Source organism: Schistocerca americana, chromosome 5, assembly GCF_021461395.2.
Source record: "Schistocerca americana isolate TAMUIC-IGC-003095 chromosome 5, iqSchAmer2.1, whole genome shotgun sequence".
Lineage (NCBI taxonomy): Eukaryota > Metazoa > Arthropoda > Insecta > Orthoptera > Acrididae > Schistocerca > Schistocerca americana.
In genome coordinates this window covers 249253794-249270444 of record NC_060123.1, presented here as the reverse complement: position 1 = coordinate 249270444, position 16651 = coordinate 249253794, and the positions used below count along the sequence as shown (strand labels likewise).

At 42.2% G+C, this 16651-nt stretch overlaps 1 protein-coding gene across 1 annotated transcript in view; it reads left to right on the top strand.

Annotated features, from left to right (window-relative positions):
- The first annotated feature begins 1524 nt into the window (after window positions 1-1524).
- Window positions 1525-16651, top strand: part of LOC124616297 (putative ferric-chelate reductase 1 homolog) — a 352043-nt gene continuing 336916 nt past the window's right edge. The window contains exon 1 of the mRNA XM_047144600.1: window positions 1525-1732. The gene's annotated coding sequence lies outside the window, so the exon portion shown is untranslated. The remainder of the gene's footprint in view (window positions 1733-16651) is intronic.

The following is a 16651-nucleotide window of genomic DNA, read 5'->3' as shown; positions in this document are numbered from 1 at the left end:
GAAAACAACGACAGTGCTGGTAAACTTCCACGTTATTTGAAACTGAAACAGCTGAACAAAACTGAACGTACTCAGACAGTTCTCTCTTTACTTATTCTGGTCATCACTAAACTGACGCACAATAGTTTTAGCGCAACGCAATCTGACTTTCAATAATCCTTGCAAAAGAATGGCCCTGACTAACAATGACCTATACCTTTCATGAATCACTTACCTCACAAAAATCTTCGTTACTCGAACTACTGCAATACAGCGAGTGCCAATACTGCCAGCTAAATAAAAGATTCTAACTACTGAAGGCACTAACTACTGATAGGCATAGTTAGCAAATGAAAGATTTTGATAGAGAACAAACAATGTATTTACCTTAATAGTGTTCAAAAGTCATTATATATAAGACATCCAGTCTTAAAAATTTCCTATATCTGACGGACACACGTCCAGATCGTCCGCTCATAGTGGCCTCTCAAAACTCGAGCATCTCTCTCCCCATATCCACCACTGCTGGCGGCTCACCTCCAACTGCCCAACGCTACGCGCTGTTCACATCCAACTGTCCAGCACTACACAAGTGAATATTCCAACAATGAGTCCAACCAGCCACAGACTGCACACAGCGCAGTCAGCGATTTTGAAACAGAGCACTACGTGGCGTTACCAACATAAAAACCTAAACAGCCTACTTACAAGTTTTAGAGGTCGGTTCTGCACCCTCTACTTCTTGAGTCAGTGGTCTTCCCCCACACCACAGACACGTACACCAACACTGTCGGTAATAATAAGGACGCCCCAAAAATTTGCGCTCGTCCATTCCTGATCACTTCCTCAGCTCAAATCCAGATTGAAAGAAGAAGAGCGTAAAATGACCTTGAAGGACGAAGGGGGGCCGGAGCATGACTGCTTCTTAGTGTTTTGCCAAAATACAGTAGTCCTAAGTAACGACAGTATTTAATTTAACAAAACGCCGCTCCAACTAAATTTTTAGAACTTCATTCAGTTCACACGACCGGGTTCGGTCCTTAAATTAGGCCATTATCACGTGTATCGGGAAGGTATGCTGTAGAAAGCACTGTCCAATGACGACATTTGACTTCTTCTGTGCAACATAATTTTCGGATACACTTGATAATGGCCTAATATAAAGGCCGACGCCAGCCTTGCTTCATAGAAATTTTCAGAATAAATGAAAAACATAATCTTTTTAAGGTCCTCTATAACGAATCAGACCTCTCCTTTGACAAAATCCTGATTACGTGCCTGCAAGGACCAGTATTAACGAGGAATTTGTGAGAATACTACAGTCGACCACGTAGTAACTGTACACAAATGAAGTGCAAGCAATACCGTAATGACACGCCTGCAACTGAAAAATTAAAAATAACGAACCTAGTGGCTGCTGTGCAGTCGCGACCACATTCCTAGTGCGAAGTATCATGTCAGACGCCACTAGCACTGACACCTAGCGACGGCGAGCGTAACTACCTCGTGGAGGGTAGTGAACGGCGGAGCTTCGGCGAGCCAATGAGGAAAGGCGTCCATCCCAGGGACGCAAAGAGCGCGTGGCTGTCTGCTCAGTACAACCGCTGTCGTTGTTCGGAGCAACAGGTAACAGGTGTTCCATCAGAAGACAGATTGTTTACCCAGTCCACGCAGTGTTGCTTACTACAGTGGAAGCTGTCACGGTTGAAACTAAGTTCATCACATCCGACGTCGAAGGAGCCAACTGTCTAAGGTCAGTCACTTTTCCCTGACATCGAATTACTTTTTGTTACTTCACGGTGTCAATGTAGCCTTTCTGACGCGCCTACCTTTGCAGCAAGTGAGACGTTGCTGGGTCAATCGGCTTCTTTGTTTACAGCGTTGATGAAAGGGTGCACATGTCGCAAATAAGAGGACCTTTACAGTGTGTGAATTGGAAATAACTATAAAGTGAAGGTCTCTCGCCACCTCGAGAATAATTCACAAGTGATGTCGATATCGAAATTGTTCGCAGTGGACGAGGAAATAAGTGTCATTCGCGAAAGTAGTTTGACGGCTAATTTGTCACTTTCTGACCAGAGTCGTCTTTATATTTGGCGCGGAAACGTGCAGTGTTATCTCTTGCGATAATACGTGCCCTACTGCACTCTGTGGAGTGTTGTTTGAATATTGTCAACTCTGGTTAGCCGAGTCTCCAATTCATTGAAGAGGAAACGTATCCCAGCCTCTGGCTTATCGCAGACAGCCTTGTAATACCTTTTTAAGAGACCTTCATAAGTTGCTTACTCAGTGACAGGAAGAACAGACAGGAGTGACAACTTGTACCATCGTGTGCGTCCTCATTTCGTTCTTACAAATTACGAAAGGTAGATTTGCAATGCTGGTTGTTTCGATATACACTTGTATTCTGTTTACTGAAAAAACTAGCACCCGCTTACGGCTAATTCTCCTCCCCCGCAATTTTCGAAAATAGTTAACAATAATAATATTTTTGTTTGATCCAAATTGAGACTGAATTATCTCTGTCCACATTCTGACGAAGACAATTCTATACATGTAAAGACAAAAAGCCTGTAATATATGCCAGTCAGCCCATACTATAATTTTTTTTTTTTTTTTTTTTTTTTTTTTTGATAAGTGATGTTCGCTTGCATTCTTATCTGCAAACTGTCAGATTCTAATTACAAGCCAACCCATTACAAACTGTCGGAGTAGATAATTCACGCATTTCAACGGTCCAGGACGAGAACATAGATCAGTGTGCAACTGTGTGTATGAAAATAAGTTAGTGCTTATGAGAAATTAACCATTTACTATACACATATTACAGATAGTGATATGTACTGGCCATCTGTGTAAAAGATGTGGTTTGCCTAGTATATGTATAGTGGTTATAAGCGTTATGTTTGTGCGCCACTCTTTTCAAATGTCACGTCTACCCACCTTCCATTATGTCGTCGTTTGCTCATCTCTTATCTCTTGTAATCCAGCTAATCCGTGGTCCACCTATCGTACATAAGCCCATCTTTTTTCAATTGCCATGATTACGTCTTGAACACCGGTTTGTTCCCATATCTATTTTTTCCTATGTTGATACTGTACATGTAGCTCTCCATTGCTGGTGGATCAATCCTGTTTTTCAATGGTTTTCACTTTACAAGTTCATGTCCTACAGCCATAAATCGAGATAATACGCATTGATTGTAGAGTTCTATTTCTGACTCATCGGGTGCTTCGTTTTGAGAATCCTATGGAGTTTACTGAAAGTACTCCAAACTAAATTTTAGTGACATTTCACTGATCCCGGCTCTACTTGTCATAGACGGCCTTTCATACAAAAAACTGTTTTAACTTCGTTTTTAGTATGTACAATTTTATTTTCGGTATGTTCATTGTATAATGTTCGTTCTAAAATAGACTTTCAGGTCTCGTTTGGCACTTGTTCCGTTGGAGTTAACCACCCCAGAAGCTTAGATATGTTCCATTAAGACCCATTCCTTAGTTTTGTCACAATCTGCAGTCTGACAGTTGGGAACAGTATAGGGATGTGGAATTTTCCTTACCTTAACCTTCCTTCAGTTCTGAATTTCTCTGTATTCTGAAGTCTAATGGTGGTTCTGTAGTTTTTCATCTGTTGGTCTCGGTTTTACATGTGTTTTTCTCGTTTCTTGTGAAGTAAACAATTACGGCATAATTCCACCTTGGTGGCATTGGCTTCCTATGCAAAGATCCTGCAAGTAGGTTTGCAAGTTCCTTTTGTTTCACTTTTCTTCCACTCTTACTCGTTTTCGTTGAAATACAATCACCTCTCGGAACCTTCCGTCACACCTGATATGAAGCAAGTGCTGAACCAGTTAGCCTGCGAGGGCGTTGGGATATTATTGCGTCCTTCACAAAATTGCGGCCTTCGCAAAACAAGTTTTAAAAGGTAAACGTGCGTTTCTGACCCATCAACGTTCGTTTTACATTCACCTATACTCACGATAGTTTTAAAAGAGAAGTTGCGGAATGGGATTAAATCGTGACCACACCTATGCGTCCTGTTTATTAATTTCGGCTATATCGATTGACCAAGCAAAGCATTGTTACGTACAAAGTAATTTCAGTTACGAAGTGAGCATTTTTGAATTTAGTGCAGTTTGCAGGAATATTAATATTAAATTACAGGCTCTGGGTTCTGTCATCAGCTTTGCCTTACTGGTAAAATTCAGGAACGAGTGATAACTTGTTAAAATAACACCTAGTATCTGACGGGTGGGTGGGGAAGCGATTCACCTTAATTTCGTGGTGAATGACGAAATACTTCAGAGATTTTGCAAAATATGGCTCTGGATACCGTGGAACTAACCATTACATGCTCCGGCCTTTTTTAAACTGATGCTGAACTTTTACATTTTGCAGGGGAGTATTCGAGGTCGGTTGGTGAATATTTTATCTTTCATATAAAAAGTAAAACGTGTTTTTGTGATTCGCGCGTTTCTGCGCTATGCAGTCTTTTTCATTCGATTTTGAGGAAACTATTCGGTAAAAAAAGGACTTTTCCACGTCACAGCTTGATTTGTTTTCCTCGCAAGGGGTCTAAAAATGCATCTCCACTCCGGGCCCTTGACAGGTCGAATAACCATTCAGATACTGGTAGAGCTTGACATATGCTCATTTGTTGATTAATCAGTTGCAAAAGAGTGTAATGTACTTCAGTCACCTGATAATCTCCACATAGCAATACGTTCTCTTTAAATACTGCCATAAAGATCTAATTCTATGAAAACAAACATTTGGGATTATTCATTTGTAATGAACAGTCATACACCTTCAACAGCATGGCGTTAAAGATCATCGTGATAAGCATGGTTATGGAGCTAACATTATGATGAAAGACAGTAAAAAGTTGACTTGACACCGTTAATTGGGAAAATTTCTAGCAAGGAGAAAGCAAACATACTGTCAGTAGACATATGTGTCCCATATTAGAGTGAAAACTTTTTTGATGGAAAAGTCTGGAAGAAATGCAAACGTAATTGAAGATGATTACTAAGACTCAGAGAAAGTAATACGAAGCAGTGCTAAAATGGGGTGCTCTGAATCCCGCTAAAAAAGACCTGAAAAGTTGAAGTGCAGTTAACAACAAATATAAGTCCCGTGAAGAAAAGAGTGACAACAATTATAGAAGTGGGACTCATCGGCCACTTGACATCAACCGCCGAATAAGAACCACTTCGGACTTGTCAGTCCGTAACAGTGTTAAACTGCCTGCTTTCTAGAGTCGTTTGCCTGCCTTCTCCTAGGCTTTCCTTATCTTGGAATCCAGCCTTGGCCCACTTAGTCATGGCCGGCCGGTGTGGCCGTGCGGTTCTAGGCGCTTCAGTGTGGAACCGCGTAACCGCTACGGTCGCAGGTTCGAATCCTGCCTCGGGCATGGATGTGAGTGATGTCCTTAGGTTAGTTAGGTTTAAGTAGTTCTAAGTTCTAGGGGACTGATGACCTTAGAAGTTAAGTCCCATAGTGCTCAGAGCCATTTGAACCCACTAGGTCTATTCGGCGTGCTCCGTCCACCTTCCATACCATTTTCACTATTCGTGTCTGACCTTCTGTCCCCTGACACATTTGTTTCCCTGTCTTTCCCAGCATGTCTTTCCTTTGCTCGCTGAACAACCTCCCTGGTAAATGTTTTTCTGGAACGCAAGTGTGGAGCAGAGAACAGGATATCCCAGTGTAGCTGCTTTTGTGGAAAACACTTGGACTGGTATGTCCCAGACGTGTAAACCCCAGACAAATTTTGTATTGCTTTACCACCGGTGACTAGATTTATAACTGAAAAGGTGGGATACGATCATTTCATAGGAAAATTTTTAATTAAAATGGAAATAAGATGGTTGATTTCTATCGACGCCTGCAATTGTCACTCCTTCCTGCAGTAGTACAGATCACGGCTTACTTGCAAAAACTGCCCATCTATTTGACCGTTCAACATCGGAGCTCGCAACTTGCAGCAGGTTGCGGCTAGCGGCTTGAGTTTCCTAGGCTAAGGTTGTAATTTGCTACTTCACTTTTCCTCAGAACCGGACGTTACTCATTTTGAAATTACATCAAAGGGCACATACACATACGAAAATATGAAGTTTTACTGAGCTGATTGTCTTTTATTTATTTTTTTAGGCATGATAACGTTCGCAGTTCGCAGTTTTCCTTTTAGACGGATGAAATGATGAATTGCTGAAAATCCGGTAGTCCTCGAAATACTAAATGAAGTAAAGGATCTTAACTTTCAAACGTTTACCTTCCGCACGATTGCACATGTGAGAATGGCACAAGTTGAACAAATAAGACTTTCTGCGGCATCAAAATACGTCTCGTCTTCCATTTACAACCACTTCTCGCCAAGTCTCTATGCAATGAACACGTTTTACAAAGCAAAAAGGTTATATCTTTGGCAGAGCCAATAGCTGTTACATATTTAGCAAAATTAATGGAATGTTTAAACTTAAGCATAATTTTGAACACATGGGATATACATATTTAGGAGCAGAAATAATTTTTTCTGCAGTTTTTATGCGCTCAGTTTTTTAAGTGCCTTTAAACGAAGATACTAAGATAATGATAATACGTGCTGGTATTATAGGAGTCCTAATGTATAATTGGGTTGATTACAGTACAATATGGAAGAGCCACAGAGGAATAAGAAGTGCTGGAGTTGAATTCAAAACCCTTATACTGACCTGAGACATGTGGGGGAATGGGGAGACTGCGTTCACAATACGGTAACGGCCACGAATCCACAATTCTACATCACTACTGACAAAGCAAACTTTGCAAACAAGGGAAACTCCATCATTGGTCGTATAAATTTGAAACTTTTTCATTTCTGCAAATCTTTCAATCACTTATCTTCAGTGCAGTACTATGACCAGTGGACTCCTACAGTCAGGCACAAAATGTAACTTCCAACATCGATGTTTATCGTGAAGAACATGCCAACTAGCAGGCAAGATTCAAACTGCTAGTTGGCGTGTTATTCGCGGTAGACACCTATGTTGGTAGCTACATTTTGTGCGTGACTGTAGAAGTCGACTGGTCATAGTGCTGCACTGAAGATCATTCTGAAATCGACTTGCAGTAATAAGAGGTCCCAAATTATACGAACAACGCTGTAGTTTACGCTGTTTGCAATACTTACTGTGTGGTTGAGGTACATTAACTTCTTAATCGAATCAAATCTCAAGATAACAAGCTGTGCATTGGGGAAAGAATACGTAAGACAGAAAATAACAATGGAAGTTCTTTCCAACAGTTAGGGAAACTTACTAGGGATATAGGCAGAGTGAACTAATCGAACGGAAATAGTCCATCAACAAAGGAGGTGGCTTACAAAATACTCGTTCGACCTATACTTGAGTATTGCTCATCAGTGTGGGATCCGTACCAGATCGGGTTGACGGAGGAGATAGAGAAGATCCAAAGAAGAGCGGCGCGTTTCTTCACAGGGTTATTTGGTAAGTGTGATAGCGTTACGGAGATGTTTAGCAAACTCAAGTGGCAGACTCTGCAAGAGGGGCGCTCTGCATCGCGGTGTAGCTTGCTGTCCAGGTTTCGAGAGGGTGCGTTTCTGGATGAGGTATCGAATATATTGCTTCCCCCTACTCATACCTCCCGAGGAGATCACGAATGAAAAATTAGAGAGATTAGAGCGCGCACGGAGGCTTTCCCTCAGTCGTTCTTCCCGCGAACCATACTCGAGTGGAACAGGAAAGGGAGGTAATGACAGTGGCACGTAAAGTGCCCTCCGCCACACACCGTTGGGTGGCTCACGGAGTGTAGATGTAGTTACTGAGCCACGAGTGGTAGAGATGAGGGCGCGGGCACATGAGCGCGCTTCTTTCCACAATTATCGGTGAGCTGGCAGTCGGCTGCTTGCTGTACTGGACGCGAGCACGTGTAACAGCGACCGCCGAAGTTGCACCTATCTTCTACAGATACGGCCGAATACCTATTTTGAGTTTGCCGTACACATGACTTAAAGATAATGAAGTCCATCACACGTTGTAACTACGAGGACAGTAGGCTTTTACATGTGTTCACGTTGTACCGAAATCGACTAACCACGACAAGATACTGCTTTGAAGTGATCTGGGAGCTTGTGCCCCCTTAGTTTTATTTTATCGACGTTGACTCTGGGGTGCCTCCATAGTGAAAAAATAGTTCCTTGCAGACGACTTCACAGGGTAGCAGCTCGAACCCTCCTGTGACGTTTCACACAATCGCTGGGGAGGCTCCCTGGCTTTTAGGTAGTTCATTCAATAAAAGGGTCAGTCCAGCACTCCCGCAAAAGGAAGATTCTATCTGGCAGAAATGTAGTAATCAAGCAAGTTTTACTGCAATGGCCCCTGTACTTTAAACGAACGTACCATATGGAGACTACTTTACAAAAATTTATTTCTAAGGATCTAAAAATTATAGGGACTTTCTAAGCCCAACAAATACTGCTCATCGCGTCTTTCATGTGACGCCCAGCGTCGATTTGTTTACTGTTAAAAACAAAATGATTTTATAGCGGAATTTTATATGCCCATTCCACAGAGCAGTCCCAAATTAGTCAGGTAAGATATTCGTTTTAGCGATGTGTTGGCAGGGAATGTAAAACACGAAGAATAACCAGTACTCCATCAGTGACAGCACCTCCCTGGCCCATGCTGTTTGCTACCTCGGTGCAGCATTGCTGTTCAGTCACTGCTGGAGGTACTGATCATTCTTTGTGTTTTACTATCTCTGCCAACACATCGCCAAAACGAATGTTGTTGTTGTCTTCAGTCCGGAGGTTTGTTTGATGCTGCTCTCCATGCTACTCTATCCTGTGCAAGCTTCATCTCCCAGTACCTACTGCAACCTACTGAATCTGTTCAGTGTATTCATCTCTTGGTCTCCCTCTACGATTTTTACCCTCCACGCTGCCCTCCAATACTAAATTGGTGATCCCTTGATGCCTCAGAATATGCCTCACCAACAGATCCCTTCTTCTAGTCAAGTTGTGCCACAAATCTCTCTTCTCTCCAATTCTATTCAATACCTCCTCATTATGTGATCTACCCATCTAATCTTCAGCATTCTTCTGTAGCACCACATTTCGAAAGCTTCTATTTTCTTCTTGTCTACACTATCGTCCACGTTTCACTTCCATGCATGGCTACACTCCATACAAATACTTTCAGAAACGACTCCCTGACACTTAACCCTATACCCGATGTTAAATTTCTCTTCTTCAGAAACTCTTTTCTTGCCATTGCCAGTCTACATTTTATATCCTCTCTACTTCCACCATCGGATATTTGGCTCCCCAAATAGAAAACTCATTTACTACTTTAAGCGCCTTATTTCCTAATCTAATTCCCGCAACATCACTCGATTTAATTCGACTACATTACATTATCCTCGTTTTGATTTTGTTGTTCAACTTATACCCTCCTTTCAAGGCACTATCCATCCCATTCAACTGCTCTTCCAAGTCCTTTGCTGTCTCTGACAGAATTACAATGTCATTGGCGAACCTCAAAGTTTTTATTTCTTCTCCATGGATTTTAATTCCAACTCCGATTTTTTCTTTTGTTACCTTTACTGCTTGCTCAATATACAGATTGAATAACATCGGGGATAGGCTACAACCCTGTCTCACTCCCTTCCCAACCACTGCTTCCCTTTCATGCCCCTCGACTCTCATAACTGCCATCTGGTTTCTGTACAGATTGTAAATAGCCTTTTGCTCCCTGTATTTTACCCCTGCCACCTTCAGAATTTGAAAGAGATTATTCCAGTCAACATTGTCAAAACAGGATAAATCTCCGAGCTTTCGACCACTACCTCCATGGTCGTCGTCAGGGCTAAAACTGACTGTCGTGAACTAGCGAGGTTCCCACTTTTATATGCAAAGGACGGCTACTGATTGGTTGGAATACGTCAGCGATATGGCGCGTAGCGAAGTGGTGCCCTCTACTTCCATAGATATAGCTGCTATCCCGCGTTGCTTGCAGCGCCATCCCTTGAATCAGGAGGTAAAGTGCGAGAAGTTTTCCTCTGCGATTTTTCTTTATCCAGTGCACTCTTCCAAGTGTTGCTAAGTGCATAGCCATTGTCTCTATTAAAGTTATTATCGCTAAGTCTAATTTCGACTGCTTCCCGGATCACAGAGTCGCAGTAATTCGATGTGTGGGCTATTACTCTGGTTTCTTCAAATAAAATCTTATGCTTGTTAAGCAGGCTATGTTCAGCCACCGCTGATTTTTCCAAATACCTGTATTTCAGGTGGCGTTGGTGCTCGATGCAGCGGTCGGCAACGGTTCTTACAGACTGGCCCACGTAATTCTTGCCGCATTCCCAAGGAATAGTATAAATTCCTGGCACTCTTAAGCCGAGACTATCTTTGACTGGCTTAAGAGTGCCGGGAATTTATACTATTCCTTGCGAATGCGGCAAGAATTACGTGGGCCAGTCTGTAAGAACCGTTGCCGACCGCTGCATCGAGCACCAACGCCACCTGAAATACAGGTATTTGGAAAAATCAGCGGTGGCTGAACATAGCCTGCTTAACAAGCATAAGATTTTATTTGAAGAAACCAGAGTAATAGCCCACACATCGAATTACTGCGACTCTGTGATCCGGGAAGCAGTCGAAATTAGACTTAGCGATAATAACTTTAATAGAGACAATGGCTATGCACTTAGCAACACTTGGAAGAGTGCACTGGATAAAGAAAAATCGTAGAGAAAAACTTCTCGCACTTTACCTCCTGATTCAAGGGATGGCGCTGCAAGCAACGCGGGATAGCAACTACATCTATGGAAGTAGAGGGCACCACTTCGCTACGCGCCATATCGCTGACGTATTCCAGCCAATCAGTAGCCGTCCTTTGCATATAAAAGTGGGAACCTCGCTAGTTCACGACTGTCAGTTTTAGCTCTGACGACGACCATGGAGGTAGTGGTCGAAAGCTCGGAGATTTATCCTGATTTGACGCGGCATGTACACAGAGAGATTTTTACTCAAGAAATACGTCGCGAAAGACTTCGTAGCCAACATTGTCAAAAGCTCTCTCTAAGTCTACAAATGCTAGAAACGTTGGTTTGCCTTTCTTTAATCTATTTCCTAAGATAAGTCGTAGGGTCAGTATTGCCTCACGTGTTCCAACATTTCTACGGAATCCAAACTGATCTTCCCCGAGGTCGGCTTCGTCTGTAAAGAATTCGTGTTAGTATTTTGCAGCAGTGGTTTATTAAACTGATAGTTCGGTAAGTTTCACATCTGTCAACACTTGCTTTCTTTGAGGTTGGAATTATTATATTCTTCTTGACGTCTGAGGGTATTTCGCCTGTTCATACATCTTGGTCACCAGATGGTAGTTTTGTTAGGCTTGGCTCTGCCAAGGCTGTCAGTAGTTCTAATGGAATGTTGTCTACTCCCGAGCCCTTGTTTAGACTTAGGTCTTTCAGTGCTGTCAAACTCTTCACGCAGTATCATATCACCCATTTCATCTTCTTCTATCTCCTCTTCCATTTCCATAATATTGTCCTCAAGAACATCGCCCTTGAATAGACCCTCTAATACTCCTTCCACCTTTCTGTTTTCCCTTCTTTGCTTAGAACGAATATCGTACCAGAATAATCTGGGACTGCTCTGTGGAATGGGTATGTAAAATACCGCTATAAAAATCATTTTTTGTAACGAAAAACAAACAGATGCTTGGCATCACATGAGATGCGATGTACAGTATTCGCTAGGACGGACTCCAGCTACACGCTGCAAAAACGAAATTGAAAATATTTGCTGAGACACCAGAGAAAATGTCTGACGACCCATAGGAAAGACAACCTGTATACTTTCAGGTGTTACGTATAATTTCCTCGGGATCACAACTTGCTATGACCAATCAACAATACGGGCAACAAACTCCTCTAAAACTCCACACAAAATTAACACATCATTTGGCAGCTAATTCCATAAATTATCTGGGAGTAGGCATTAGGAGTGATTTAAAATGGAATGATCATATAAAGTTGATCGTCGGTAAAGCAGATGCCAGACTGAGATTCATTGGAAAAATCCTAAGGAAATGCAATCTGAAAACAAAGGAGGTAGGGTACAGTACACTTGTTTGCCCACTGCTTGAATATTGCTCACCAGTGTGGGATCCGTACCAGATGGGGTTGATAGAAGAGATACAGAAGATCCAACGGAGAGCAGCGCGCTTCTTTACAGGATCATTTAGTAATCGCGGAGGCGTTACGGAGATGACAAACTCCAGTGGAAGACTCTGCAGGAGAGACGCTCAGTAGCTCGGTACGGGCTTTTGTTGAAGTTTCGAGAACATACCTTCACCGAGGAGATCCCTCCTACGTATATCTCACGAAGAGACCATGAGGATAAAATCAGAGAGATCAGAGCCCATACAGAGGCATACCGACAATCTTTCTTCCCACGAACAATAAGAGAGTAGAATAGAAGGGAGAACAGATAGAGGTACTCAGTGCCCTCCGCCACACACCGTCGGGTGGCTTGCGGGATATGGATGTAGATGTAGAAGGTGGCAATTGTGTGTGGTGTTGTAGAGAAGATTGTTGATCGACCATGTCAAGTTGTGATGCCGAAGAAGTTATACCCAACACCATTAGAAGTATCTACACCAGTTGCAACTGGGGCTCATAGTACAGAAATCTGTACTGCCCTTAAAAAATTAAAAACGGTTCTTGCAAGCACAGACTAGTTATGATCTCGACTCATAGCAAGATTGCGTTTCCACCTTCCGTCACAATGGAAAGTTTAAATATAAACATTCATTCCTTTTGGATACAATCACTGAATGATTTTAATCACTACTGATATGTTATACGTCGGCCACCTGTGGGGGCTTGAAATGTAAATGCCTGTAGTCTTAGTCGCGAAATACCTTTCCGGTCTTAGCTAATGAAAACGGTGGGATGGAAACGGATTTGTCGCTGCATCAGAACCGCTTTCCCTCAGAGTACGCTTCTAACCTGGGGTGGCACGCTTTTAAGGGATTTGCAAGTTGTTTTGTTGGCCAGCGGTGAAAGCAAGTCGTAGCGTGTGATAGCTGTGGCATCAGCTGAGCAGTCGCTCGCTAAGCTTTTTGGTCTGAGAAGTCAATCGTGCATCCTGGAACACAACGAGAATTCCTCGCGACTTGCAAAAGTCTACTTGCAGTTATACGGATCGTCCACTATTACTGCACGTTTAGCACGGGAAACTGGCCTGAATCGCCAAATAAGGCTGCTCGTGGTCAGCTTTCTGTGAGAGATTCATTCCCGGCCGACGTCGTAGTCTCTGCCGGTCAGTGATGCAGAGGTTAAGATATAGCGTTCCTTGTCTGGAGGATGTATGTTAGTCTCCGCCGCTGCACATCCAGCCTTAGGTTTTACATAGTTCACGTAAACTGCTTAAAGCAAAATGGTTTCTGTTAAGAGAACACGGCATATTGCTATCTCCATCCTTCACTTAAATTTTGCTTTACTGTTAACTTTTGGGTTCATGACCATTAGATGCATCCATAACTTATAAAACAGGTCAAAGTTTTGAGTGTTGTGTATTACTGACTTATAGAAGGAAAAATCTACAAAATAAGTAGCATAGATTCCATAAATCTTTAATAATACTTACTGTATGAAGGCCTCATAATACGCGTGACCCTTTCATCTTCTGATATGCTAGCTAGTTGGAATCACTTCACGAGGCGATGCCTTTCATCATTTCGGGTGTTCTATCTTCTGGTGACGAATCCTCTGACCGTATTCGCTTATTAGAATTGTATATTAATACCTTCAGCTGCTGACGGGCGTTGATTTTTATATATCAACAGGGACAGCTGAAAATGTGTGTCCCGACCGGGACTCGAACCCGGGATCTCCTGCTTACATGGCAGACGCTTCATCCATCTGAGCCACAGAGGGCACGGAGGATAGTGCGACTGCAAGGACTATCTCGCGCACGCCTCCCGCGAGACCCACATTCTCACCTTATGTCCTCACACCACATTCGTAGTGTCCCTATCCAACACTCTCATTACTCGTGGAAGACATTCTTACCAAGTCCCGTAAGAGCTAGGGTAATATGTGTGCATCCGCACAGGAGGTGGTCATGGCCGGTATTGCCAGAACTATATACTTATATGGATATGGTGCCTGTTCTTTCGGACATGTCCGAAAGAACAGACATCATATCCATATACGCACTCGCTTATGGTCTACTCAAAGTCGTCCTTTGTTCTTTCCTGGACGGAAATGTCTTTATACGAGAAACACACAGCTTGACGCAAGATTTAAAGTTCCGTGTGCATCACTGCTAACTCCTTCAGAACTAACCTTAAAAACTCGCGTGTGTTCCAGATAGGATGATAAAGCAGGTGACTTTTCTAATGAAAATGTTGACAGACATCATTTTGAGCATTTATTGCGTTAATGTGATATTTACAGGTAATCACGCTGTAACAGCATGCGTTCTCAGAAGTGATAAGTTCACAAAGGTACATTTATGACATTGGAACATCGAAATAAAATGTTCAAACGTACCTAAGTTCTGTATTTTAATTTAAAAACCTACCTGTTACCAACTGTTCGTCTAAAATTGTGAGCCGTATGTTAGTGACTATTACAGCGCCATCTATCACAAAGCGAAAAAAGTGGTCCAACTAAAACATTCATATTTCTTTGCGTACTACAAGAATATGTAATAAAAAATGGGGGTTCCTATATTTTTAGAAAAAAACAGTTGGTATCCGTTTGACCTATGGCAGCGCCATTTAGCGGGCCAACCATAGCGCCATTTGGTTTCCGCCTTCAAGCTAGACAAGTTTCGTTCTTTGTAGTTTTTCGTTTGACGCTTATTTCGTGAGACTTTTGGTCCGGTCAATATCAATGGACCACCCTGTATACGTATATTCAAGAAATCCCGTGACAGCAATGGTGCTCAACTAAATATTTCAGACTTTCTGTAAACAAGAGCTTGAAATTTTTAAAATACGGATGCTTTGTGAAACGCTTGTTCGGAACAGGAGTGCTGGAAAGGCCAAATATCTCCTGCGAGGAAGGAAACACAGATCAGGACTTGTTTGGATGTGAAAACTTGCCTACTGAAATGAATTATCCATAAAGTAAGTTCGTGAGCTTGAAATTTTGACCCACAAACTTGCCTAAGGACGCTTATTTCAACAAAATATACAATTTAAGTAAACCTGGAATTGAGTTCTTGTAAAATGCTACAACGTAATGAAACTGCGGGATTTCGCTGAAACGTATAGCAAAATCGTGTATGGTTGTGGAAACTTATGTTTCCGTGTAACGAAGAGATCCCGCAAAATAATAATGAGCCTTTCATCATTTGTACGATGGTATGCGGTAGGGAATTTGTGCTAGATGCTTATCCACAATATTAAGAATTCAGCTATTCGGATATCTGTATTGCCTTGTGAATGTATTCCTATGCTAATATTGAGCCCAAAGATAAGTTTTGGATGAGAGAAGTTACCAAAACCCGATTCTTCTCTGCCAGAGAACTGGCAGTCATTTCGACTGCGTTGCATCTAAATATACACACGGATAACCACTGATGTAGTGCTGTGGAAGGGGACTGTAGTCAGGAGGTGACGGTTCTTCCGCATTTCCGCTCATTGCTCCATCAGCTGGCTGTCTTTATGACAGTATCTTTACATACTTCTAATGGAAGTTTTCTAATAATAGCCCCATTGTTCTCTCTCTCTCTCTCTCTCTCTCTCTCTCTCTCTCTCTCTCTCTCTCTGGTTGGCAGCAACTCTCCATTCTTCCTGCATGTGCGCCTTCAGTTTCAGCTCGTAGTATGAACAACAATTCGTATCTATTATGTTTAATGTTCTCCAGTCTGGGTCTTCTGCTACACCCTTAATTACTTTAGATTGACCATTACGTCGGAAAATATGGTTTATCAATTGTGTATGGTATTTTGCAGGTCTTGTCGTGGGTTAAGCCTCTTCCACTTTTGTCTGTCTGAATATTTGCCTCCTTTGATATTGTCCAGCATTTGATATATTTTTTGCTCTTCCATTTTTCGCTCCACCATTTCATCTAGTCCTTTCTTCAATAAACAATCCCTCCTCAATGTCCAATCCAGTTCCGTTTTCTCTTTCTGACGACTTTCAGCATGTTTCTTCTCCAACTCTACTTAATACTTCCTCACTCCTTACTCGGTCTTCCCATTTCACTTTTTTCTTTCTTCTCCATATCCACACCTCTAGTGCCTCCAATCTTCTTTCATGTTCCTTTCTTAATGTCCAGGTCTCCGCACCATATAGTGCAACGCTCCAGATGTAACATTTGGCAAGTCTTTTCCTCAGATCTTTGTTTAGTGATCCACAAAGTAATTTGTTTGGTCTTGAGTCCTTTTGCCATTGCAATTCATTTCCTAATTTCTGTTGAGCCCTGCTTTTTATGTGTCATGAAGTATCTTTCCTTTCTTGCTTTAATGGAAACTTCCTCGTCAGCGATCATTTCTCTCCAGCTGACCTTCATTTTTCTGTAGCTCCATGTTTCGAATGCAGCATGTCTTTCACACCTATCGTCCAAGCTTCGCTGCCGTATGTCGCAATGCTTCACATATAGGTTTTCAACATTTACTTCCTCGCGTCAGATTGTATACTCTTTGTAG